Below are 26,099 nucleotides of genomic sequence, written 5' to 3' on the forward strand. Positions count from 1 at the left end.
CATTTGCTTGGCAGGACCGCCTCAAATGACAGTCCCGCCTCACACCTTTTTCTTTTTTGGCATGGGGATTTATTTTTTGTACGGTCTTTTAAATCTAATGTGGTAGCCTCAGGATCCACGGTGGATCCCAGGGCTCCCACAATAAGTTAACAAATCTCCTCTGGAAACATTAGTCTAACGTGGCTAACAACTTTCTTAGTCACCTGCATTAACTTATTAACATCACATTGCCTTTTAGTGAGCTGCTTTTCATGGATTTGCAAAATGAATGCATGGGAATTACATGCTAAGCAGCTCATTGTAATAGGGAGAGAATTTTTGGGCAGAGCCATGCAAATTATCATGTATATCATGCAAAATTGCCGCGATAAGGCTATATTGTGTGAAACAATGTATATCGCATGTTGCAGCATGTTGCTGTCCTGTTGCAGCTTGATGCATCTCCCTATTTCTATGGCTTATATTCCAGGTCTTGTATCACTTTAGTAGCATTTTTTTTTTAACCTTCCATTTTCTCAGTGCACTTATGAAGGTACAGCCTCTAGAACTGAACACAAACTTACTACTGGTGATATATTTCTACTTCTACAACCAAGTATACTCTTAGCTTTCCCGGTTGCATTTATTGTATTGACTGGCTATCTTGAGTTCGTCTGATCTGATTACTTGTACATCTTTCTGTTTGACAGTTTCCAGAACTTGTCATTCTAACTGATACGTGGCTAATGGCTTTATACCTTCCAGATTTACACTTTAGCACCGCAACTAATTTCCTAAATGCTTGACCAGTCTTCTAGTCCTTTTCAAGCTGCCTTTTGTTTTTTTTAACCCTTTTTGGCATGTCCATTCTTTTATGGCTTTTTGTATCATCTGCAAATAAAACATTTGTCCCTAAGTTCTTTGGCAATGTTAGCAATTAAGATATTGAAAAAAAGTGGTTCCAGTACAGAGCCCTATAATGCCTCACTGGCCACTGCCTTCAGCATAGTAGACTCCATTTACCATCACTGTGTGTCCTGCCACTCAACCAGTTTTTCACCCAGTTTACAACTTTCTGGACTATTCCCATACTAATCACTTTGCTTAGCAGTCTTCTGTGTGAAACAGTGTTAAAAGCCTTGTTGAAGGCTAGATAGGTAACATCCATTGCATGTCCCTGATTCACCACGTTTTATTAAACAGCTAAAATCTATCTAACTCATTAGTTCTCAACCTTTTGTCTATCAGGACATACTTAAAAGATGATGCTGACATGTGTGACACACTCAACACATGACCATCATGGGACTAAATATAAACATATACTTTACATCCACAGGAATCCTCTGCTTCCTAACAATGAGTGCAGAGCAGAACTAAGACATTTTACTGTACAATTCACCGTAGAAAAAAAAGTATTCTGATTTCATCTCAATAACAGCATCACAAACTGCCTCTACTACCAGGTGCATTGTGCAATAATACAAAACCTGGAAAAAACAAACCCTATTTTGTACATATTTATCAAACCTGCCTTACTGAAGCAGCACTAACTCCAGGAAATGAATCATCAATAGCCCTACCCATGAAAAGGCAGCAGTTCACTACCAGTGCAATATAATATTGAGAAAATACAACAAATAAGGCTGATACAAATCCCTACGTGCTCAGTCACACACATACAGAATACAGACAGAAATACCTTCCCCTAATATAGAATAAAATACCACAAATTACAAATGCAGAAACAAAAACTGGAATGGAAACCCAAGAAGACCTTCTGCATGCAGTGCAAAACTGGAGAACTAAAAACAGAAATATATTTCCTCCTACACTAAGCAAAGTTCAAAGAGAGAAGAAATACCCATTTTCAAAACTAACATAGTATGATTCTTGTACTCCATCACTCTCCTCCATGCCCCAGTCACCTCTCACTTCTCCCAACTACTCAATCGTTCCTTCACATGCTCATATCCCTGTCCAACATTTCTGACATCCCCCACCTCTGCATCCTCTTCCCTGTGCCTCCTCTCTTCCCCCCTGCTGATCTCTCCCTGCTCTTCACTACCCGGCATACCTCTGCCCACCTTTTTCCTGCCCCTTCGTGCTCAGCATCCCCTGACCTCTCTTCTCCCCCAACCCAGCAGGCCCCACACCTTCATCTCTCCTCCCTGCTCAGCAGCCCCCAGTCCCTCTTTCCCCCACCCCTTCCTACCCAGCAGACTCTTGACTCCCTATCTCCCAAGGCTTTCCTGCCCAGCACATTTTCCCCTCCTCCTGGTTATTTATTTATTTATTTATTTAAAAACTTTTATATTCTGACGTTCATAGGCATATCACATCGGTTTACAGATAACAGGGGGATAAAATATATATCGCAACTGAAGGGAAGTATAAAGTTACATGTAACGGGGGTCTGCGAAACTTGGAGGGGGTAGAAGGAAATGGTCAGGTGACCTAGGCAAAAGTTTTAAAGATAGGAACTATAGAAATATAACATTAACACTATGTACATAAAATACTTGAGTTAAATTAGAGGAGAGGATACGGGAAAGGCTGGGTGGAGTCTCTAACTAATACACCTGAAGTGATTAAGCAGTCATAAGGATATGAGGTTCAGGTCAGTAATGCATGGGTAGGAGATTGAGGGCAAGTATACAAGGGAGAGGAGTTACAAGGCAGTTATACAAAGGATGCAATTAAGGATCAAACACACAATTTAGTGGGGTTCTGGGGGGAGGGATGGGGTAGGGTAGTGCATAGAGGGGAGCGGGGGAACAGGGATGCACAGAATAGCGTAGCTGTCTGGGTTTGATTAGCGTCAGGGTACGCCTGCTTGAAGAGCCATGTCTTGAGTCCTTTCTTGAGTTCCCAGCCAGCGTAAGCTTTCAGTCCAATTCAGAGTCTCCCTCCCGCTTTACCAGCAGCAGATGAGGGCAAGAAGCATTGCGGAGAGGAAGATGATGAGGCAGCAGAAGTCATCAGTGGATCTATAGAGCATGCACCTCTCTTCCTCTTGCTTTCATGTCCAGGCCCCATGGGGGTGAAGAGAGCATCAGCAGCCTAATTCCCAGGCCAGGCAGAGGAAGATAAAGTCTGTGTCCTGCCAGGCCCACATGAACAGCAGTTGGTGATATCTCGCCGTGATCTGGGTGAAAGAGAAAGGAATAACCTCCCACTGGGCCAGGAAGAGGAGAAGAAAGCAAGTGCAGCTTCCTCTCATACCCAGTCAAGGAGAAATCAGCCAACTCCTGTGCAGACTGATGAGGAAAGAGCAGCCTTCTGCTGGATCTGCGACACTCCTCCCATGACCTCGCGACGACACATCTATTGAGAACCACTGATCTAACAGGATATTCCCTTTGTGAAAGTACATAAGAACATAAGAGGTGCCATGCTGAGATAGACTAGTAGTCCCTTGAGCCCAGTAACCCTGTGTCTGACAGTGGCCAGTCTTTATCACTTAGAAGAACCCAAAAGATGCTAATATGAAAGGCTATTCCCCATAGCTCACTCACAGAAAAATGAGGACACCCAAGTCCTGTCTAACTAATAATAGTTTAGGGACCTGTCCTCCAAAAACTTGAAAAAAACCCCCCTTTTAAACAGCTATACTATTAGCCTTGAATACATTTTTTGGTAATAAATTCCATAACTTAATTTTTCGTTGATTTATTTTTTTTTATTATTTATTTATAGAATTTTGACCAACAAAATCAGGTACATTATTTCAGGGAAAATACAAGTAATTTTGCAGCATCGGCATATCAAATTAACCATACATGGCCCATATAAAAGGAAATTTAAAACAAGAAACAATTACTGCCTACTCTGCGTAATTACTATGTAATATTAATGAAATGAAAGACAATACCTACTAAGCATAATTTAAGAAAAAATCATATACAATTTTTCTAATGAAATAAATAGGACCAGAGATAGTGGTAGCACCTATTTTTACTTATACCGTAATCAAGATAACTTCTAATTGAGTTTACAAGGGTCTAGAGTCCAAAAAATTACGTAACTGATCAGGTTCAAAGTATACATTTTTTACACCCTGTCTATTCACTAAGCATTGGCATGGGAACTTAAGACTAAACTTAGCTCCCATACCTACTACTTCGTCTCTCATTGAAAGAAACTTTTTCCTCCGTTCCTGTGTGGAACGTGTAATATCTGGGAAAATCCATATGGACTGACCCAGAAAAAGTGATTTCCTATTACGGAAAAAAGCTTTTAATATCATTTCTCTATCCTGAGCAAATACACATTGTATAAACAAAGTTCCTCTCTTGTTTATCTTTAATTCCACCGAAGTTTCAAGAAATTGAGTTAAATCTAGCTCTAATTCAGGTTCATTTTCTGTAGATGTTACAGGGGTAACCTTAGTCATATAGATTTTAGCTAATGTAGGCATCAATTCCTTAGGAATTCTTAACACTTCCATTAAGTATTTTTTAAACATTTCTAGAGGAGTTATTTTTTCATAACATGGAAAATTAAGAATACGAAGATTTAAATATCTAATGGAATTTTCTATATTTTCCAATTTTCTTTGATGAATCGTATCAGATTTTATCAATTGTAATTGAGTATTCTGCATTATAGTAACTTTCTGATCTAATTTTGTTATATTTTCACTATTTAAGGAAATATTAGATTCCATAGGCTGATTTTTCCCCACTAAACTAGAAGTAACATCAACCAAGGAAGAAACAGATTTTTCCAAAACCATTATTGCAGTCCATATGGAGTCCATTGTAACCGAAGTAGGCTTTGGGATGGCAGGGCGTATCAATTTTTGCTCCAATCCTTGACTCTCAATATGATTTCTTAATTCCCCCGATGTTATTTCTTTCTCTTTGGGAGTAGAGGCTTTTACTGCAAGGGGAGTTGTTGTAACTTCCCCCTGTACCAAGCCCTCCGTGAATCCCACTGCTCCGGATTCTGGGAACAACACCCCTGAGGGAAAGGGGGGGGTAGACGGAGCTCCGGGACTCAAGGTGACCATGTCCGGCGAACAGTCCAGTTGCTCCTCTGGATTGGTCGCCAAGGACTGCCGCGGAGTCACAGTGGCACCTACCGGGAGCATGAACCCCTCTATCTTCATTTGTGACATATCTGAGGTAGGGACACCGGTTTCCAGCTCCCTAATCCTCGCTTTTCTCTTAGAATGCGGCATAGGTAATAGTGAAGGTTTGGGGAACTTCTTTCTATATCTCTGGGACCATTTAACTTATGACTGTAGGAATTGCCTGACGGGGGTAGTAGAGAATAGGAGAGAGATGTATTCAGTCCTGCTCCAGAGCAAAGCCGCGCGCGCCGGCGGCAGCTGCGCGCCGCAGGAAGGGGCGGTTTTATAGCCTACCGTCCCCTTCAGGTGACGTTAGCGGCAGACTCCGGTCAGGCGGGTCAAGACCTCTCCCTCCGTGTTGGAACAAGCAGGTGCCGTATAATGCGAATGCCTCGGGTTCTCTCTCCTCCTTCTCTCCCCCAAGTTCAATCGCAGGAAGGGGCGGTTTTATAGCCTACCGTCCCCTTCAGGTGACGTCAGCGGCAGACTCCGGTCAGGCGGGTCAAGACCTCTCCCTCCGTGTTGGAACAAGCAGGTGCCGTATAATGCGAATGCCTCGGGTTCTCTCTCCTCCTTCTCTCCCCCAAGTTCAATCGCAGGAAGGGGCGGTTTTATAGCCTACCGTCCCCTTCAGGTGACGTCAGCGGCAGACTCCGGTCAGGTGGGTCAAGACCTCTCCCTCCGTGTTGGAACAAGCAGATGCCGTATAATGCGAATGCCTCGGGTTCTCTCTCCTCCTTCTCTCCCCTCTCGTTGATTTAAATCACATTTTATAAAGTGTTATCTGTTTCATGGAGTATCCTCTAGTCCTAGTACTGTTTGAGTGAATAACCGTTCAGTATTAACTTGTTCTACAACACTCATTCTGTTAACCTTTATCATATCCCTCTTTATAGCCCAAACCTGTTAAGTTTCCCTTCTAAGGGAGCTATTCTATTTTCTATCATTTTTGTTGCTCTTCTCTACACTGATGTAGTTCTGCGGTATTGTTTTTGAGATGTGGCAACCAGAATAGCACATAGTACTCAAGGAGTGATCACACTATGGATCAATATAGAGGCACTATTGTATTTGCTGGTTTTTTCCCTATTCCTTTCCAAATAATTCTTAACATTCTATTTTCTTTTTTGGCTGTGCTATATACTTGAGCTGATGATTTCAATGTGTTTTCCACAAGGAATCCAAGGCGTGGTAACTCCTAATATGGAACCCAGAATTGTGATCTATAGTTAGGATTATTTTCCCTCCTTTTAAATTTCATCTGCCATTTAGATCATCAGGTTCACTGTCTCTGTATTCCCCTGCAGTTCTTCAAAATCCACTTGTGTTTTTAAAAACTTTGAATAATTGTGTCTTCTGCAGATTTGATGATTTCAATCGTTGCTTCCTTTTCCATTTCATTTATGAATGTTAAACAGCATTGGTCCCAGTACAGATCCCTTGGTACTCCACTATTCACCTTTCTCTGTTGGGAAACTGACCATTTAGACCTACTCTCTGTTTACTATCTTTTAACCAGTTACCAAGCCACAATAGGACATTGCCTCCTATCTTATGACTTTTTAATTTTCTGAAGAATACCTCAGGGACTGTGTCAAATGCCCTCTGAAAATCCAAATACACTATATTGAATTCTCTTTGCTAAATCCATGTTGGCTGTTCCCATTAAGCCATGTTTGTCCATATGCTTGATAATTCAGTTTTTTATGAATAGCGTCTACCATTTTGTATGGCATCAACTATATCAACGATGATATAGTTTCCTATATCATCCCTGGATCTCTTTTTTATAAATTACTGGTGTCACATTGGCCACCCTCCAGTCTTCCGATGGAGTGGCTGATTTTAATGATAGTTCTTTCAGTACTCAAATGAATACCATCGGGTCCTGGTGATTTGTTACACTATGGGACCAGATAAGGTACATCCTAGGATACTGAGGTAGCTCAGAGAATGCTGGTAGGTTCACTGAAAGACCTGTTCAATCGATCCCTGGAAACGGGAGTGGTGCTGCATGACTGGAGAAGAGCTGTGGTGGTCCTGCTTCACAAGAGTGGTAGTAAAGAGGAAGCTGGAATTTATGTGATGAAAACTATCCTTGTTTAACAGTCTCTTGCAGGCTTGTTAATCAACTGTCTTGTCATTTGTTTACGTTTGTTATAGCAGTGGCACAAGTGATTTTCCATGCTTATCACTGTTTAAAGGTCAGTGCTGCAAAGTTTGGAAGTGTTTATTCAACTTCTTCATCATATGCCAGCACTGGTCAGTGTTTCTCCCAAATCTGCCCAATTTTGAGGAAAAATTTGTAATAAATTAAAAAATTGTCGGGCCGATACAGTAAGGTGCGGTAGAAAGAGGTGTGTTAGTGCCGGGCGCACCCACGTTTGCCGCACGCACAGTTCGGATCACATACCGCTCGATACTGTATTTAAATGGCATGCAAATGCAAGCCACGTCCAACGCGCGTCCATGAAGCGCAATCCATTTTACTGTATAGGCGCTATACAGCACCTATACAGTATCCTGGGTGCGCTGGTACCTGTCATTTCAAATGACATTTGAAATGACAGGTACCAGGAAGTGGATCCCAACTTTAAGCAAAAGAAAACCTAAAAACCTAAAATCCAACGCACCGGGAAAGCCACTCTTCAGATCGCATCCCCCAGCCCCCGCTCACCTGCCCTGGCCGCATCCATGAGTGCCGGTCTCCAGGGCAGCCCCAGTCCTCTCTCCCCTCCTCCCGAAGCAAGGCGCAGGGCAAAAATCGACTCGACATGCTATTAAAGTATTGGGAATAAAGTGTAACAAAAGTTAACTTACTTTTTCTTACAGTCCTCTCTACCCTCCTCCGGAGGCGCGCACCAGAGGCACGCACCGCGGCTCCCCTGCCTCCCGGGGGCAGCCGGCGGCGAAAGCGGCCCCCACCGGCGAAGATGGATGAACGCACGCCCGTAGTGCAATTTGGGTGCTCAAGCCAGCAAAGGCGCATGAACAGGCGTGCGTGACGTCACGGCGTTCGTCCATACGATTTCGGTGCCTTGAGCGCCCGTCCCAAATTGACGGGCGCTCAAGCCAGCAAAGACACATGAACAGGCGTGCGTGACGTCACGGCGTTCGTTCATATGCTTTCGATGCCTTGAGCACCCGCCCCAAATTGACGGGCGCTCAAGCCAGCAAAGGCGCATGAACGGGCGTGCATGACGTCATGGCGTTCATTCATACGCTTTCGGTGCCTTGAGCGCCTTGAATTGATTTGATAATCCTCTCCCTTTGAGCATATATGCTTTAATCTCAAAATTTATCCCATCTCATTAATTGATATTATATTTAGAATGCATGGAGGGATGCCAACTATAATAAGGAAATCAGTGGTAAGAAATTCTTAACCAGATTGCTGTGAACTCTATAATTATGTTCTCTGAACTGTATCATGTCTAGAAAATCTGTACTTTCAGGAATTTCTTGGCCCTCGAAGTGTACATTCTGAGGGGAAATAATTTTATAACAGCCCGTGTAGGGCTGAAATCTGCATGTAGCAAATGCATGCAGACTTCAGCTCTAACTGCAACATGGACTTACACATGTAAGACTGCCTTGAAAATTAATGGAGATACATGGCACCCTGCATTACATATGCACATGTTTATATCTGCTTGGGAGCAGGTTTAAATATGAATGTATACATTTACACACATACTTTTGCAAATCAAAAGTGTACACACAAATGGTTTCCCCACCCCAACTCCACTCCCGGATTGCCTCTTTCATGCACGTGCGAAATTGCTTCCTCGCATAATTTTACGTGCAATTTTCAAAAAGCTCATTTACCCACACAAACTCTTTTGAAATTTACCCCCATAATTAGGCCTTTTCCTGCCATCTAGAAATTCCTCTTTTTTTGGATTGTAGGGACAGTACAGAGTGGCTAAGGAGCATTCCAGAAACACAAATCTTGTACAAGAGTGCTGACGTGCTTGTTTAATGGCGAATATAAAATGCTTAATTTGTCACTGTCACATTCAATTTCCATATGAAACAAACATAAACAAGTTGAGATTTACAGTGATGATTTCAGTTTTGCTATCAGAAGCTAAAATACCAACCATCAGTTCTCAAAAGTAATCCTTCTGGCAATGATCCATGGAAATGGAATTGATATCAGTAATGCAGAAGCAGGTTCAACACTCGGTGGAAAAATTATTTTACATCAAAAGACAAGGATGCCTTGATATTGAACAGTCAAGTTTTGGATCTTATTAAAGGAGTACTAAGAACGTTCAAAAGTGTTAGTTCAGTCCTGACCAAAGTTTTGGAGACAAGAACTGATTTCTCAATTGAATTTGTAAATGAGCAAACTGGAATACCACCACATCAACTGATTTTGAAGGATGTTCATAATGCTAATTGCAAATTTGATTCTGAAGAAAGAATTTCTGAATGGAACCAGATTGTTTGTGAGAGCACTTCATCAACAGTTTATTGATGCTAACATAATCACTGGAAATAACAGAGGAGAATGGGTTGTTACACCGAGAATTGAGTTAACATCAAACGAATCAAATTTATCATTTTATTTTGAAGAGGAGACAATTTCCTGTGATTCCTGCTTTTGCAATTACAATAAATAAATCTCAAGGACATACATTTGATCAAGTTGGAGTACTTTTAGAGGAAGTAGTGTTTGCTCATGGACAGCTGTATGTGCCGTTGACAAGAACAAGAGATAGAGTCTGAAAATTGATGTTGCTGACAAAGAACGCCAAGGAAGATTGCTGCAGAATAGAAGTGTATTTATGAGAAATGTGGTATTGAGGGTGTTTTTGTTCCTTTCGTTTTTGAAGGGCTTATAAGCTAGTTTACAGTATTTACCAAGCTGGGCGAAGGGCCAACAGAGCAGTCTGATCCTTTAAATATGACAGTGATTCAAAACAAAACATAAACCAAAACCTACTTCCTCCAACTGGCATCTTAACTATATAATGCAACTGACTTCAAAATATCTCTGACCAGTCTTTACCCTTAAGATTTAGCTGAGCTGGGTTCTGGAAAGAACAAACAATTCCAAAAATCACTCACCTTCCTAACAGTAGTAGCTTTATTGGCAACAGCAGCCAGAAATAGTGCAGTAGCTCCTGCAAACTGCCACCTTTGCTGCTTCTCTCCCAGCAGGTCCTGAGATCTGTCTGTTTTTGTCTTCATACCAAATCTTTTTCTCCAAAAGAGCTATTTCCTATAACAAAGGGCAGCAGCAGTACAGTACTCCAAGTGCTTGGGAGTTCGGTTTCTGTTTTCTCTCTTAAGGATACTGCTGCATCCAGCAGGTAATGAAAATAATTGTGGTTGCTCTCGGTGCAGGAAACCATGACTTCAAGTTCTACTATATCACAAAGCTGTGTACTAACTTTTAATAGCTCCTGATTAAAGAGAAAAAATTATGTTTTGGAATTATAAATTCTAATAGTGACCCTAACCCAGAAACAATAGGCTTATCTTCCCCATTCTTGTGGACTTTAAGACGGCAATAAAGGGTTGGGATAATTGGATTATTTATTATTAAGAAATTAGATTACATCGTTTTGATTAAACCTTTTTTAAATTTACTGTGTGTAATGACTGTGAGCCCTAATGCTGTGCTAAAGTTGATGCAACCTAGTGGGTGAACATGCCCTGGTCTGGGACAAGCTGGAGATTTGCTTAAACCAGCCCCATTCCAGGGGTTGGCAGAACTTAGGTGGTTCCCGAGAGTGAACCAAGAGAGACTCCAGGGCTAGGCCGACAGGGCATAGACAGGATATGAGGCAAGATCAGGTCCAGGCAGCAAACAAGGTAGAAGTTCAAAGAGGAGGTCAGAACCAGAAAAAAGGAGCAACTCATAAGAAATTGCCATACTGAGTCAGACCAAGGGTCCATCAAGCCCAGCATATTGTTTCCAACAGTGGCCAATCCAGGCAAGTACCCAAAGTACCCAAAAACTAAGTATATCCCATGCTACTGATGCTAGTAATAGCAGCGGCTATTTTCTAAGTCAACTTGATTAATAGCAGGTAATGGACTTCTCCAAGAACTTGTCCAAACCTTTTTTAAACCCAGCTACACTAACTGAACTAACCACATCCCCGGCAACAAATTCTAGAGTTTAATTGTGCGTTGAGTGAAAAAAGAATTTTCTCCAATTAGTATTAATTGTGCTACATGCTAACCTCATGGAGTGCCCCCTAGTCCTTCTATTATCCGAAAGAGTAAATAACCGATTCACATTTACCCATTCTAGACCTCTCATGATTTTAAACACCTCTATCATATCCTCTCTCAGATGTCTCTTCTCAAAGCTGAACAGCCCTAATCTCTTTAGTCTTTCCTCATAGGGGAGCAGTTCCATCCCCTTTAACATTTTGGTCACCCTTCTCTGTACCTTCTCCATCGCAACTATATATTTCTTGAGATGTGGCAACCAGAATTGTACACAGTACGCAAGATGCAGTCTCTTCTCAGGATATAAAGGTTCCACTACCTCATGAATCCATTGTTGTAGAGTCTGCTATAAAGAAAGCAAAAAGATCTAAAACACACTGTAGTAAGTACTTCTCCTGGCAAAGACTCAGTTTACTAGACAATTTGGGAAAAAAAGTCTTTCAGTCAGCAATATTGCAAAGTAGAATTTTGTCCCAGTTCCAAATGGTCCAGCATCTTTTTAATATCTTTCAGAAGAAAAGAGATACTTCAACTTGTCTTCCTTCAGACAATCACCAGTTCATGTCTCATATAAATGAACCTGAAGAATGTGCCAAGCATCTCTTAAAATCATCTTCTTATGTTTTTTATATGCTTCAAGATCATCATCCATAGCTTTAGGAGCCAGAAGACTCATTTGGTGAAGTGTGTCAAATTTATAAAAAGATATACATGACAAATTAGTTGACACCCCATGTACTGGAGATAACTGTTTAGCTGAAAAGCTTAAGGAGACCTCATAAACTCTCCAAACATTACCTGCAGCTATTTCTGAACAACAATCTACTTAAAGAAAATACCAACTGCAATCCTACAGAAAGCAATTTTATTACCCTTGTAGGAGATACCAGTCATACCCTTTCCAAAGGCAATGCTTGCAACATCAACAGCAACAAAGCAGACCACATCTCAGGGAAAGAACTTAGCCGAAAGCTACTAGACAGGTCTCCCAGACACCTGGCCCTCATTTTTGACTATGACGCTTCTCATTCCTACACTTCCCTGAGAACTCTTCCAGTGGTAGAAGGCATCAGTTTTTTTCCTCCTAATGGTCTCTCATTATCACAGATTGCTGAGTCCTCAAAATAATTCTCAGGTTAGATCTTTGACTCAAAATAGTCGAGTAGCTCCCGGCTAAGTTCTTTCCCTGAGATGTGGTCTGCTTTGTTGCTGTTGATTTTGCAAGCATTGCCTTTGGAAAGGGTATGACTCGTATCTCCTACAAGGGTAATAAAATTGCTTTCTGTAGGATTGCAACTTTCAAATCTACCACCCCCATTCCACTGACTCCTCATTTGACTTCCTGGGAGTAACTTCAAATTCTAAAACAAGAGATAGCTTCACTGTTAGTAGTCATTGTGATAGAACCAATCCTGATGTTGGAAAAAGGCAAAGGGTTTTACCAGATATTTTCTTATCCCAAAAAAGTCAGGAGACCTTTGTATTTTCTGGAGTTGAAAAGCCTAAACAAATATCTCAAAAGAAAAAATTAAAAATAAATTCTCTCAGCACAATCCTTCCATACCTGGAAGTCAATGATTGGTTGACTACTTTGCATCTGAATGATGCTTACATTTTTCCATTCACATTGATTCACAGAAAGTAACTACGCTTCACTGTAACCAAGGAACATTTATCAGCACTGCATTCTCCCATTTGGCCTAACTGCAGTTCCAAGTGCATTCACCAACCTCCTAGTAGTTGTAACTGCCCAAGTCATATAAAACTATGTTTTAGTTTTTTCCTCTTCAGATGACTGGCTAATATCAAGCAGATTGTAGAAAGAAGCAAAGCTAACTACTTCTTATATGCTTCAAACCGTTCTCTTGCTAGAGTTTGTCAACTTCCAGAAGTCCACTCTTACTCCAGCTCATGAATTGGACTTCATAGGAGCATTTTTAGGGCCTGATTCACTAAGCATTTTTCCCATAGACATAAAATGGGAGAAAAACCTTGGGGGCGGATTTTAAGAGCCCTGCTCGCGTAAATCCGGGCGGATTTATGCGAGCAGGGCCTTGCGCGCCGGCGCACCTATTTTCCATAGGCCCGCCGGCGCGCGCAGAGCCCCGGGACTTGCGTAAGTCCCGGGGTTTTTCGAGGGGGGCGTGTTGGGGGCGGGGCCAATCGGCGTGGCGTTTTGGGGGCGGGACGCGGCGTTTCGGGGGCGGGCCCGGGGGCGTGGTTTCGGCCCAGGGCGGTCCGGGGGCGTGGCCGCGCCCTCCGGAACCGCCCCCGGGTCGCATCTCGGCGCGCTAGTGGCCCGCTGGCGTGCGGGGATTTACTTCTCCCTCCGGGAGGCGTAAATCCCCCGACAAAGGTAGGGGGGGGGTTTAGATAGGGCCGGGGGGGTGGGTTAGATAGAGGAAGGGAGGGGAGGGCGAAAGCGAGTTCCCTCCGAGGCCGCTCCGATTTCGGAGCGGCCTTGGAGGGAACGGAGGCAGGCTGCACGGCTCGGCACGCGCCGGCTGCACAAAATCGGCAGCCTTGCGCGCGCCGATCCAGGATTTTAGCAGATACGCGCGGCTACGCGCGTATCTACTAAAATCCAGCGTACTTTTGTTGGCGCCTGGTGCCCCAACAAAAGTACGCGAAGGCGCACTTTTTTAAAATCTACCCCTTAGTGAATTAGACAGCTACCCCTGTCTACCCCTTAGACAGCTAAAAAAGGACTTTTCTTCCACTTCAAAGTGCAAACTTTGACCAGCAAAGTGCATTATTTTTTCACCCGAACCTCAGTAACTGCCGAGATTTTCTAAAAGAATTGCCATTGATCTCTTGGTTGCCTCTCTAATCAATCTCCTCTTTGCTCTATTATTCAGTTTGGAGAGACAGCCTGATCTGGGCAGGGTCTTGCTGGTTCCATACACATTCCACTTCTTAATAATCATCTTGACTGTACTCAGAGGAATATTCAAAGAATTTTGCAATTCTTTTATACCCATTTCCCAAATCTGTGCCTTTCTACAACTTTGTCCCAGAGATTTTTGATAGTTTCTTGGCACTCATGGTTAGGTCTTTGCTTTGAAATGCACTACCCAGCATAGAAAATCAACAGGAATTTCTGAATTTATCCTACCGTTATGGTAGGATAAATCCACTTGGCATGTGGACAATTCACTTGGCATGTGGTTTTAAAGGTGATTGATTACACCAGAGCTTAAGTATATAGGATTGCTACAGAAGTACAAGAAGGGTGAATGCTTACCTAATAAAGATATTCCATATTTTTATTTCTACTTCATTTTCTAAGGCAAGGCTTCTCAACCCAGTCCTCGGGACACTCCTAGACAGTCAGGTTTTCAGGATATCCACAATGAATATGCATTAAATAGATTTGCATACAATGGAGGCAGTGCATGAAAATCTGTCTTGCATATTCATTGTGGATATCTTGAAAACCTGACTAGCTAGGTGTTTCCCGAGGAATTCTGGAATATATATTTTTCACTTGGCGGTTGTGGTATAGGATGTGTGGATATTTGAAATAATAAACACTGGTTCAATGCAGTTTACTTCTAAGCTATGAGGTAACAAAAAATGAACAATTTGGAGGAAGGTGCAGACTTTTTATAGCCCCTGTATATCAGGAGAACAGTGTCCCAGATTTCTCATGTCACCACCACATCTCCCTGATTTATTGTAGGTGATTCTCTTCTTAGTGGTCGTTTCTGACTTGAAATTTCTGGCACATCTTTTCCTCACCATGTTCCTTTCCACCTTGTAGGATTTATATTTGTCAGCACTTGCTGTGAACAGCTTTATCTGATTTTTTTTCTTCTTTGTATAAAGAGAGGAAAACTGGACCCCCTTGCATGTTCCCATATCATTTCATTTCCAAAGAGCTATTTTTTATGTTTGGCTAAAGTCCTCTTAGTATCGTGGTTTTTTTTTTTTTTTTGTTATGTTGTCAGAACTGGAAAGGGGAAGGGATAAGAGTTTGTTTTAACATTGAAATGGTTAAACAAAAGAAGGTCTCCCCGGTGTCATTCCCATTCACCAGCTCCAAGCCCCTTTTGAAGTCTCTTCTCAGCAGTGACAGCGGGAAGAAGCTGGTTTGTCCGGAGCAATGCTTCCTTTATCTGTATGACAGGCTGGCTGGCTCCTCGTGAGATCAGTGACTGATGATCTCTTGTTCTTAAAGGCACCATTCTGCCCGGGGTTGGATCTGCCTCTGTATTGTACCATGGTAGGTAATGTCATAAAATTAAAAAAAAAATCTTGTTTATTGAAATAGTGGCCTTCCATGTTTGTTTTAGTGAGACCAAGTCCTGCCCCTCCCCAGAGCTATTCTAAAATTAAGATGGGGGATTTTGTAATATTAGTCTGCTGACTGCTTGAAATGCTACTTGAACACTCTCTGTGTCTGCTCACAGATTGGCCACATTTGGATCCTAGGCACTTACGTTTTTGTTCTCCTGGCGTTTACAGTGTCTCCTGACCCCCCCCCCCCCCCCCCCGCCATAATCTCCAAAGATTAAGCCTTGCCAATATGCTTTGCCAGACTCTGTGAAACATTAACCATATCCACGTGTGATTAAAACCAATGACATTGGAACTAGCCGGTTAACAGTTATTTACTGCAATCTCGGCTTGGGCTGAGAAACACTTTACAGCAGTTTTGTATTTCACATTATAAATCTGAGAAGGCTCAGTGATAAGCTTTCACTGTAGGAAGGACAACCCTGGCTGCAGTGCCAACCCCTTCTGGCAAGTGTTACGCGTGCCGCCCGTGGCGCGGCCCTCTCACCTTTTCAGATGGATTCCAGCTCCTGGCTCCTCTTCTCTGGCGGCGGTGGGCCGCCAGCTCCGACCTCGGGTTCCCTCCAGTGCTTCCAGTCCTGCCACACTACCCAGTATTGCCAGCCAAGTCGTCCTTGCTCGTCGGGCCTCTCTGCGTGGCCCACGGAGAGACACCACCATCAGCGCCACGCGTCACTAGTTCTTTTAAAGGGCCCGCGGCGGGAACCTGGCTGCGGACCCGGAAGCTGACGTCAGACTCTTCAGCATATAAAAGCTCAGGCCTCGCTCCATAGCGTTGCCTTTGCAGCAGGTCTCCTCGTACTCAGAGCACTTGTTGCTGTTCCTAGAATTGTGTCTTCGTCTATGTGTTGGACTGACTCTTGGATTTGACCATTGCTACGCCTGACTACTCTCTCTTCAGTTTCTCTCCAGCCCCAGACCTCTGCTACGCCTGACCACGTCTGCCTTCTCCGTGCCCTGACCATTGCTTTGAACGATTATGCTACAGACTTTATGTCCAGATTTCTATGCCACTTGCCACAACTTCCACTTGCCACCGGCTCTGATCCTCACCTGTCAGTGACGCCTCTCCTTGCCTATTCTCTGGATGTGGACTTACAAGGCTTAGGCCTTCTTTTGCTTGAGTGCATCCAGTTACTTATTGTTCCTTTGGCACCCGAGTTCCACTTCCAAATCCTGTCCAGGATAGAACTATGCCATCTACCGGCTGCTGTCTCTGGGCTGAATCACCTTCCATCCCTAGCTAACCCTGAGGCCCATCTTAGTCCTGCCAGCCCCAGCACCCAAAGGCTCAACCCGAGGGGAACGAGGGCTGGTATAGGCGAAGTTCCAGCAGCCTCTAGCTTCAGCCCACTCCACCTCCACCCATAGGTCCTTGCCTACGGGTTGCGTCAACCCCACTTCAGCCCAAGGATCCACCTCCGACGCAACAGCAAGAGAAGGTTCTTCAGGGTTTTAGTGGAAGCAGTTTCAGAAATCTTTTTACGCAGGGAACTTGAAAGGAGGATTGTTCAGAGTCTTTGGTCTGCCTGACGCATTGAAGACTCTGGGGGCTGGGAGGCCTGAGGACTTAGAAGAATAAGTTACAGCAGTACAGAACCTTTTCACCTCTAGGCCACTGGTTCAAAACCCAGCTAAAATGGTTGATGTGAAATGAGATTTGGTCTCAGTCCGGTCCCAGGAGCCATAGTAGAAGCATTCACATCACGGCCCTTTGTGAGATTTCTGTGAATCTGTACTGCTGCACACCTCATCACTGACTTGTACACAGTGAGACTGAAGAAATGTGATCACATTAGATATTCCCATTGCCACCTGTAAAACATTAAATTCCGTAAAACCAGATATAGGGCCAGATTTACTTTTTTTCTATAGAATGAATGAGAAAAAAAGCCTTAGTTTATCAGACCTAGGGTGGTAAAGTAGATTAGAAGAATGGCATTGCTCATAAAAGTACCAGTACCCAGTGGCTATTCTGCGCTGTGTAAAAAGAGACAAAAGATTATCAAGTACCATGAGCTATATCGGAGACTAGGAAAGTGTGGCAAAAGTAGTTCCAATTGTCTTGGGCTTTAGCAGTCTGTCTGAAAAAAATTCCAAACTCGCCTTGATCTATTTCCTGTATATATTACACCTTATGAGCTCCAGAAGGAAACTTTGTGGTTCAATGCAAGTATTAAGAAGGGCATTACTTTAAATCTGAGAACTTGAGATGGTATGCCACATACCCTGGATTTAAGTAAAGTTATGAGACAGGGACCCTGGCTTGCACCTGTGCACATAAGTATTTACACGCTAATTTCTAGCTAAAATCCAGGAATGCCCATGCCCCGCCCAGACCATGCCCATATCCCGCTCCTTTTTTGAACTTTTCATTTGTGCGCACAGCAGCAAGTACGTCTATATCCAGGCGGCTTTTAAAATTTACTCGGCGTGCGCCAGCCCAACTTGTATGTGTATTTCCTGGTTTTGGGGCAGGGTTGGGGTATGGTGTGGTCAGGGCATAGGTGGGAAATGGTGTTCTGGGACTTTAAAATGAAATGTGCTTGTAAGTAATTCTAGGTTAGCCAATGGGGGTTTTAAGGGTTGGTGCTAACAGGGTAAAATGGGGGCTGTTTTATCTAGGAAGTCCTATCCCTTACTTGGCGAAATGGGAATGAACCAGGGAACTGCATGGTCACGCATCCCTTATAAAATCCCTCCACTTTCTCAATAGAGGTGACATTTGCATGCATGTGCGCATGTCCATATAAAATTGTGTGCGCATGTAAGTGCATACAGCCGATTTTATACCATGCGCACATATGGCCGCGTCCTTTTGTACGAGCTGGCATACATGCGTACATGTGCACCCTCAAGCCAGTATCAAAGTTACCGTCCCTGTGTGGGCATGTCATATGGAGCAAAACAGAAATATTATGATATTCTGTTTTTTTAATATGTAAATTACCAAAATAGATCGAGTTACTTCGCACAAAAACAACCACACATATATATATTCAATACTAGCACTTGATGCAAATCTTCTTTTACTTCTTACTTGCCACAAACGAATAGATACAAATCTTAATTATTTGAAATGAGGACTATTATAACACCCATGCACAAGTTACTTTACAGATATTTCACATTCTAGCACATGTGGGTCATGTATAATCATTGGTCCATTAGTGTCCAACAGAATATAGCATTATTATTAGTATACTTTTTTAATATTGCAGATAAAAGGTGGGAATGGCCATTCCTTCCTGGTGAAATAGGGAAAATTCATGATATATTTTGATGAAGCTACATCAGGGGCTTAAACTCAAAATCCACTATTCTGTAATTTCAAAGAGAATTTCCGTGGCTGCCAGGAAGACAGACGCCGAATCATAAAACTGGAATAACATTAGAAGCAGTGATACGGAAATGCTCTTGAATATATTCTGATTTTTTTTCTCCATTCTTTTCTTAACAATTCTTAATATTCTCTTTGCTTATTTGACCTCAACTGCACATTGAGCTGAGGATTTCAACGTATTATTTTGTTTCTAAAATTGTTTTATAAAACTGTCTTTTTGAATTTTATGCATTTTTATGTATGTTAATAGTAATCCACAGTGAATATTTATAGAACTGTGGAATATAAGTGAAGACAAATAAATATATTGTCAATGAAGATGTCCAGATCCTTTTTCTTGGTGGTTACTCTTGAAATCTAACATCATGAAACTAGTTTTGGGTTATTTTGTATGTAGACCACTTTGCACTTGTCCACATTAAATTTTATATACCATTTGGATGCCCATCTCCAGTCTTGCAAGGTCTTCCTGCAATTTCTCACAATCCGCTGGTGATTTAACAACTCATAATAATTTTGTGTCGTCTGCATTGTGTTCTGTTTCCAGATCATTTATAAATTTATTAAAAAAAACACCGTCCCAGTACAGATCCGTGGGGTACTCCACTATTTACCATTCTCCATTGAAAAAAACTGACCATTTAGTCCTACATTTTCCTATCTTTTAACCAGTTTGTTATCTACAATAGGACACAACCTCCTATCCTTTGGCTTTTTAGTTTTCTCAGGGGTCTCTCAAGAGGGACTTAGTGTATCTGAATTTTCAGAGGGCATTTTACAAAATCTACTAGCTCATCATTTTCCACATGTTGATTAGCCCTTTCAAAAACATGTAAGTCTTCCCTTGGGCTGTGCCCATCAAACCATGCCTATCCATATCAGGGGTGCTACCTCCAATCCTCAAGAGCCACAAACAGGCCTGGTTTTCAGGATATCCACAATGAATATGCATACGGAACATCTGCACACAATGGAGGCAGTGCATGTAATTCTGTCTCATGAATATTTACTATGGATAGCCTGAAAACCAGGCTTGTTTTTGACTCTTGAAGACCAGAGTTAGTCACCTCTGATATATATGTTCAGTAATTTTGCTCTTCAGAATATTTCTATAATTTTTTACAGCACTGACATCAAGCTCACGCACTACTGTATAGTTTCTTGGATCACTCCTGGATCCATTTTTAAAGATTGGTGTTACATTGGCCACCCTCTAATCTTCAGGGACTATAGACGCTGATACATTATAAATTACTTGTAATAGGTTTGCAATTTCATTTGTTAGTTCTTTCAGAACTCAGGGGTGTATACTGTATGGTCCAGGTGATTTGTTACTCTTTAGTTTGTCAATTTACCCTATTACATCTTTTAGGTTTAACATGAATTGTTTCAGTTCCTCTGAATCATCACCATTAAATACCATTTCCAGCATGGGTCTGCCTTAATAAGTTTATTCTTGGCCCAAAATTTCCTTAAAATTATTCTGGAATTAGGAGATGGAAAATCATTAATGAATATAAAGCAGCTCATATAGTGGTTGAACAATGAAATTGGTCTATAGGTTCAATTGTCCTATATATCTATATGACCAAAAACTAAACAAATTTTATAACTAAATAACATATTTTAAGAATAGTTGAAGTCAGCAAAAGATTGTGTTTGCGAAAAAACAATCTTGGGTTTTACCTTCTCCTTGTAGCAGTAATGCCAAATTACTTTGGAAAGAGGAGCAACTTGATGCCTGAGATATTTAAATGTAATTTAATTTTAATTTAATAACAATTATAATTTGCTTTTTCTGATAATAAACTGATACAAGATGAGATACAAACTATAAGGCAGATTTTAAAACCCTATGCATGCCAAAGCTGGGAGATACGCGAGTATCTCGTGGCCAGTGTGTGCCACGCAGATTTTAAGAGGCGCCCAAGTATATGTATATCTCTCGATATGCGCACATATCAGAAAGTCAGAAGAAGGGGTGGGCATGGGCAGAATATGGGCGGGACATGGGTGTTCCGTTTCTATAATCTGAAGTATTGGCGTAAGTATTTATGTGCACAAGTGCACTGGGGTCTCCTACTGAATAACTTTATTTCTGTTATGGATGGCGTGTAAGTTTTAAAATAAAAAAAAATCAGGGCTAATCAGCAGGGTTTGAAGGGTCAGGGCTAACAGGCTAAAAGGAAGGCTATCTAGCTAGGGGGGTTAAGAAGTCCTATCTTTTTTATCGGGGCGAACTGGGATCAAACTGGGGAAACGGGTGTTTGCGTCAGTGTACATGCGTTGCAAAATCCCCTCACTTACATGGTAGAGGCAGCATTTGCGCACACATGCATGTATCCATATGAAATTGCGCGCACATGTATGCGCATTCAGCTGATTTTATAACACGCGCGCATATATGCGCATGTTATAAAATGGCCGCGTTCACTGGTGCAAGTGGCTGTTTAAAAGTTACCGTCCTTGACAATAAAAATTATATCAATAATCAAAACAAAAATAAACTCCAATAGCAAAATTAAAATAATAAAAATATAAAACAATGACATATACAATAAAATAACCAGGCCAAAACATACAATAAAATTATCTAAAAAAAACCCCTTATATATTCAAAAGATAACTTTTAAGGTAATCATATAATTTCAATAAACAGTAATGTTTTTAAAAACTACTGAATCATGTAGTTTCAATTCTACTGGTAAAACATTCCACCAGGAAGGAGTCAATCCTGTAAAGATTCTTTTTCTTGCCACCAGAGTAATTCTATAAACAAATTTTACTTTTACATGTTACATGTATTTCCAGGCATCCATCTCAAATGGTTAGACTGATGAGATATGACTTTAAAAGAAGTTTGGACAAGTTCCTGGAAGAAAGGTCCATAAAGCATTAGCTGGATAAACTAACGGAAGCTATTGTTATCCCCTAGGAGTAATAAGAAATAAATCTAATTTTTGGGATCTGCCGGATACTTGCAGCCTGGACTGGCCACTGTTGGAGGCAGGATGCTGGATTTAGTGGACCATGGTCTGACCCAGCATGGCATGTTCTTATGGCTTTATTGGAATTTTGAGGAATCTCTTAAACTGGTAGATTGGAAGCAAGGTTAATGGGTCAGATTCCCTCCAGCTGTGAATACCACTTTTTCATTCTTTTTAGTGTTGTGGGCGGTGGGGGGGGGGGGGGTTTTGATATCCTGGTTGAAATATGTATGCTTAGCTCTTTTTGTATAAGATCTTGGCAGTATCTTATATTTCTGTTGAATCAGATCAGGATTGTATGTGTAGAATGTAATTCAGGAGGCTGAAATGTATTCCAAGTGAGTGAAACTCTGCAACAGATCAGCTTTTCTGCTGCTGTGAGGGACAAGTCTGGTGCAAGGCCCTTGTCCTGCCCCTGCCTCCATTACCATGACAACCCTGCACCAGCCTCCACCAAACACACTTTTAGCACTCCAAGTTACTGTGGAACTGTTATTACCAGCTGTAGAACAGGTTTCCTCTCATTGTCTTAGGCAGTGTTTTTACCTTAAAATTGAAAAATCTGTTTCCTTCCATTCATCATTCATTGTTTTTTTTTCTCCCTGAACTGAAATGGGCTTGTCTGGCTGTAGTGAACCAGAACTGTTCTTAATACTTCTTCTGGCTGGTGGTGTCATCATTTTGTTGAATGTTGTATGTGCCAGACTGAAAGATTCTTCACTGTATAATGGCTGGTTTGAAGACTAGAAATGCAGAGATTAAAGGCCAAAGCTGTGATTTTTGGTTTTAACACCTTTGATCCAGTGGCGTAGCCACGGGTGGGCCTGGGTGGGCAGCTGCCCACCCAATTTAGACCCAGGCCCACCCAACTGACACCAGAACTGCAAGGCTGTCGCGGGATCCCATCCCCGCGACAGTGAAGAGGAGAACCCATGCCTGGCGCGCCATCACGGCACACGTGGGGAAGCGGTCCTACAACCATATGGCCGACCGATCTTCCTGTTTGCGGGGGGAGGGGGGAGCAGAAGCGCAGTGCACAGCTTCCACTTCCTCCCCCCAAAGCAGGAAGATCAGCTGGCCTCTCCTGCTATCTTCGGGCCGTATGGCCGACCGATCTTCCTGTTTGGGGGGGGGGGGGAGGAGAGCGGAAGCGCCGCGCACAGTTTCCGCTTCCTCCCCCCAGAGCAGGAAGATCAGCTGACCTCTCCTGCTATCTTCGGGCCGTATGGCCGACCGATCTTCCTGTTTGGGGGGGGGGAGGAGAGCGGAAGCGCCGCGCACAGTTTCCGCTTCCTCCCCCCAGAGCAGGAAGATCAGCTGGCCTCTCCTGCTATCTTCGGGCCGTATGGCCGACCGATCTTCCTGTTTGGGGGGGGGGGGAGGAGAGCGGAAGCGCCGCGCACAGTTTCCGCTTCCTCCCCCCAGAGCAGGAAGATCAGCTGGCCTCTCCTGCTATCTTCGGGCCGTATGGCCGACCGATCTTCCTGTTTGGGGGGGGGGGGGGGAGGAGAGCGGAAGCGCCGCGCACAGTTTCCGCTTCCTCCCCCCAGAGCAGGAAGATCAGCTGGCCTCTCCTGCTATCTTCGGGCCGTATGGCCGACCGATCTTCTTGTTTGGGGGGGGGGGAAGAAGAACGGAAGCGCCGCGCACAGCTTCTGTTAGCTTCGTGGACCCTTGGGCCGATCGGAACCAGAAGATGGACTGCCTTTGGTGAGGCTGTGATACCGGTTCCAACCGGGAGGCGGCGAAGGCGGGCTTGTGGACTGCTGAGAGGAAGGCACGAAGGGCCCTATGCGACCAAGGGCCAGGAGAAGAGGCTGACCTGGTGGAAGGTGATGTTCGCCCTGGAAGCCGGTACTCCCCCGAGAGGAGCTCGTAAGAGTCCGGCCGCTGGGACTTAGGTGATTCGCCCTGGAAGCCGGTGTCCCCCCGGGAGGAGCCCGTAGGAACCCGGCCGCTGGGACTTAGGAGATCTCTACCGACGAAGTCGTTGCTCACCAGGCCAGGGTCAGGTGTGGGAGGATCGCCGTCAGCCAGTCCGAGTCAAGAGCCAGAGGGATACCGTAAGCCAAACCGAGTCGAAAGCCAGAAACCACCGAAGCCAAGCTGAAGTCAGGAACCGGGAAGAACCACGAGCCAATCCGAAGTCGAAAACCAGGAGATCAAGCGACGAGCAGGAACACAGCAACTGGGAGCAGGACGAACCTGGGAACCTCGTTGCAAGGCAAAATCCAAGTCCAGCTGCAGGGTTTAAATACCCTGCAGCGTCTGATGTCATCAGGGAGCGTCCTGCACAATTCCCGCGCTGGCCCCTTTAAATTCTGGCCGGAGACGCGTGCGCGCGTCTAGGGGGCGGGGCTAAGTGCCGAACGACGCCGGCTGCTCCGGCGAGGCGAAGAGGAGGCAGCAGAGGGCCCTGCAGGCCCGGGAGAGAGCGCCCGACGTCGGGGCCGCGGCAGCGGGGGTCCGCGGAGGCCTGGGGGGCATGAGGCAGCGCCAGAGCCGCGGTCAGGTAGGCGGCGATCCCGGGGCTGACCCGGGATCGCAACAGCTTCCGCTCCCCCCCCCCAGCAGGAAGATCGGTCGGCCGTATGGCTCGAAGATAGCAGGAGGCCAGTGGCAGCAGGAGAGGCCAGCTGATCTTCCTGCTCTGGGGGGAGGAAGCGGAAACTGTGCGCGGCGCTTCCGCTCTTCTCCCCCTCCCCCCAAACAGGAAGATTGGTCGGCCATACGGCCCGAAGATAGCAGGAGGCCAGTGGCAGCAGGAGAGGCCAGCTGATCTTCCTGCTCTGGGGGGAGGAAGCGGAAACTGTGCACAGGCTTGAATGTGTATGTGAGGATGAGAATGGGAGCCTTGTGTGTGTGTGTGTGTGAAAATCGGACCCTGGGTGTGTATGGGAGTGAGAATGGAGTCTTGAATGTGTGTGGGTGATAATGGAAGCTTGAATATGTGGATGAGGTTGGAAGCTTGAATATGTGGGTGAGGTTGGAAGCTTGAATGTGTGTATATATGGGTGAGGATGGAAGCTTGAATGTGTGTATATATGGGTGAGAATGGAAGCCTGGGTTTGTGTGTGTGGGTGAGAATGGAAGCTTGAATATGTGGGTGAGAATGGAAGCTTGAATATGTGGGTGAGGATGGAAGCTTGAATGTGTATATATATGGGTGAGAATGGGAGCCTGGGTTTGTGTGTGTGGGTGAGAATGGAAGCTTGAATATGTGGGTAAGAATGGGTGCTTGAAAGTGTGTATGTGTGGGTGAGAATGGGACCTTAAATGTGTGTATGTGTGGGTGAGAATGGGAGAATGGGTTTGTGTGTGTGGATGAGAATGGGTGCCTGGATGTGCGTCTGTGTGTGCATAAGAATATAAGCCTGGGGAGGGGTGAGAAAGTGAGAGCTTGTATGTGTGTCTGCAGAGAATGTGAGCTGGGGGGGGGGGAGAGCATATGAGAGTGAGAGCTTGAGTGTGTGAGGGAGTCTGTGAGAGAAAGCGTGTGTGTGTGTGTGTGTGTGGAAGGGAAGAAGACAGTAGTAGAAAAGACACTGAAGAGGAATTAGGAAATGAGCGACAAGGGAAAAAATGGGAAAGAGAGACCAGGACCAACTGATTAGAAAAATACAAAGATCAGACAACAAAGGTAAAAAAAATATATATATATATAGAGAGAGAGAGAGAGAGATGTTAGCAATTTAAATATGTCATCTTTGGGAATGTGCATTCTTATATTTTTGTATTTTGCTCTTTCTTAAGTATTCCACTGTTCAGACATTTTAGTTTCTCAGGCTTTCTATTTTGGCTTTATCTACATGTTTCTGTTTCTAATTTATAGTCTCTTATTTCTATATTAGGTAAGGGTCGGTCTCAGTTTTGCCTGTGTGTGACAGAAATGCAGTATTTCTAGCATATAGTTTCTCTGTAGTAGTAGTCCAGCCTGTTGATGATTAATTATATTTTATTGTATTTATGAAGATTTCTGGGTTTCTGCAAAGATGGTTCATGAAAGAATACATTAATTTTTGTTTTATTATATGATTGGATTTGATTGTTTTCTATACTTGAAATAATTGAAGTAAATTATTTTAAAGTTTCATACATGACACATAATGGCTGTTGCAAACTACTTAGAAAGCCATTCTAGGGTGCAGTATATGGCATTATTTATCAGTAAGAAAACAACTAGTAGACCTGCATGCCTTGTGCCCACCTATGTTAACCTTGT

General features: G+C 43.5%; 1 protein-coding gene across 7 annotated transcripts in view; it reads left to right on the forward strand.

The window, feature by feature from the left end:
* The window catches only part of SFMBT1 (Scm like with four mbt domains 1), a 270,863-nt gene that overhangs the window by 104,341 nt on the left and 140,423 nt on the right, over positions 1-26,099 (forward strand). The window lies entirely within an intron of this gene.

The sequence above is a fragment of the Rhinatrema bivittatum genome, chromosome 4, assembly GCF_901001135.1.
Source record: "Rhinatrema bivittatum chromosome 4, aRhiBiv1.1, whole genome shotgun sequence".
Classification (NCBI taxonomy): Eukaryota; Metazoa; Chordata; class Amphibia; order Gymnophiona; family Rhinatrematidae; genus Rhinatrema; species Rhinatrema bivittatum.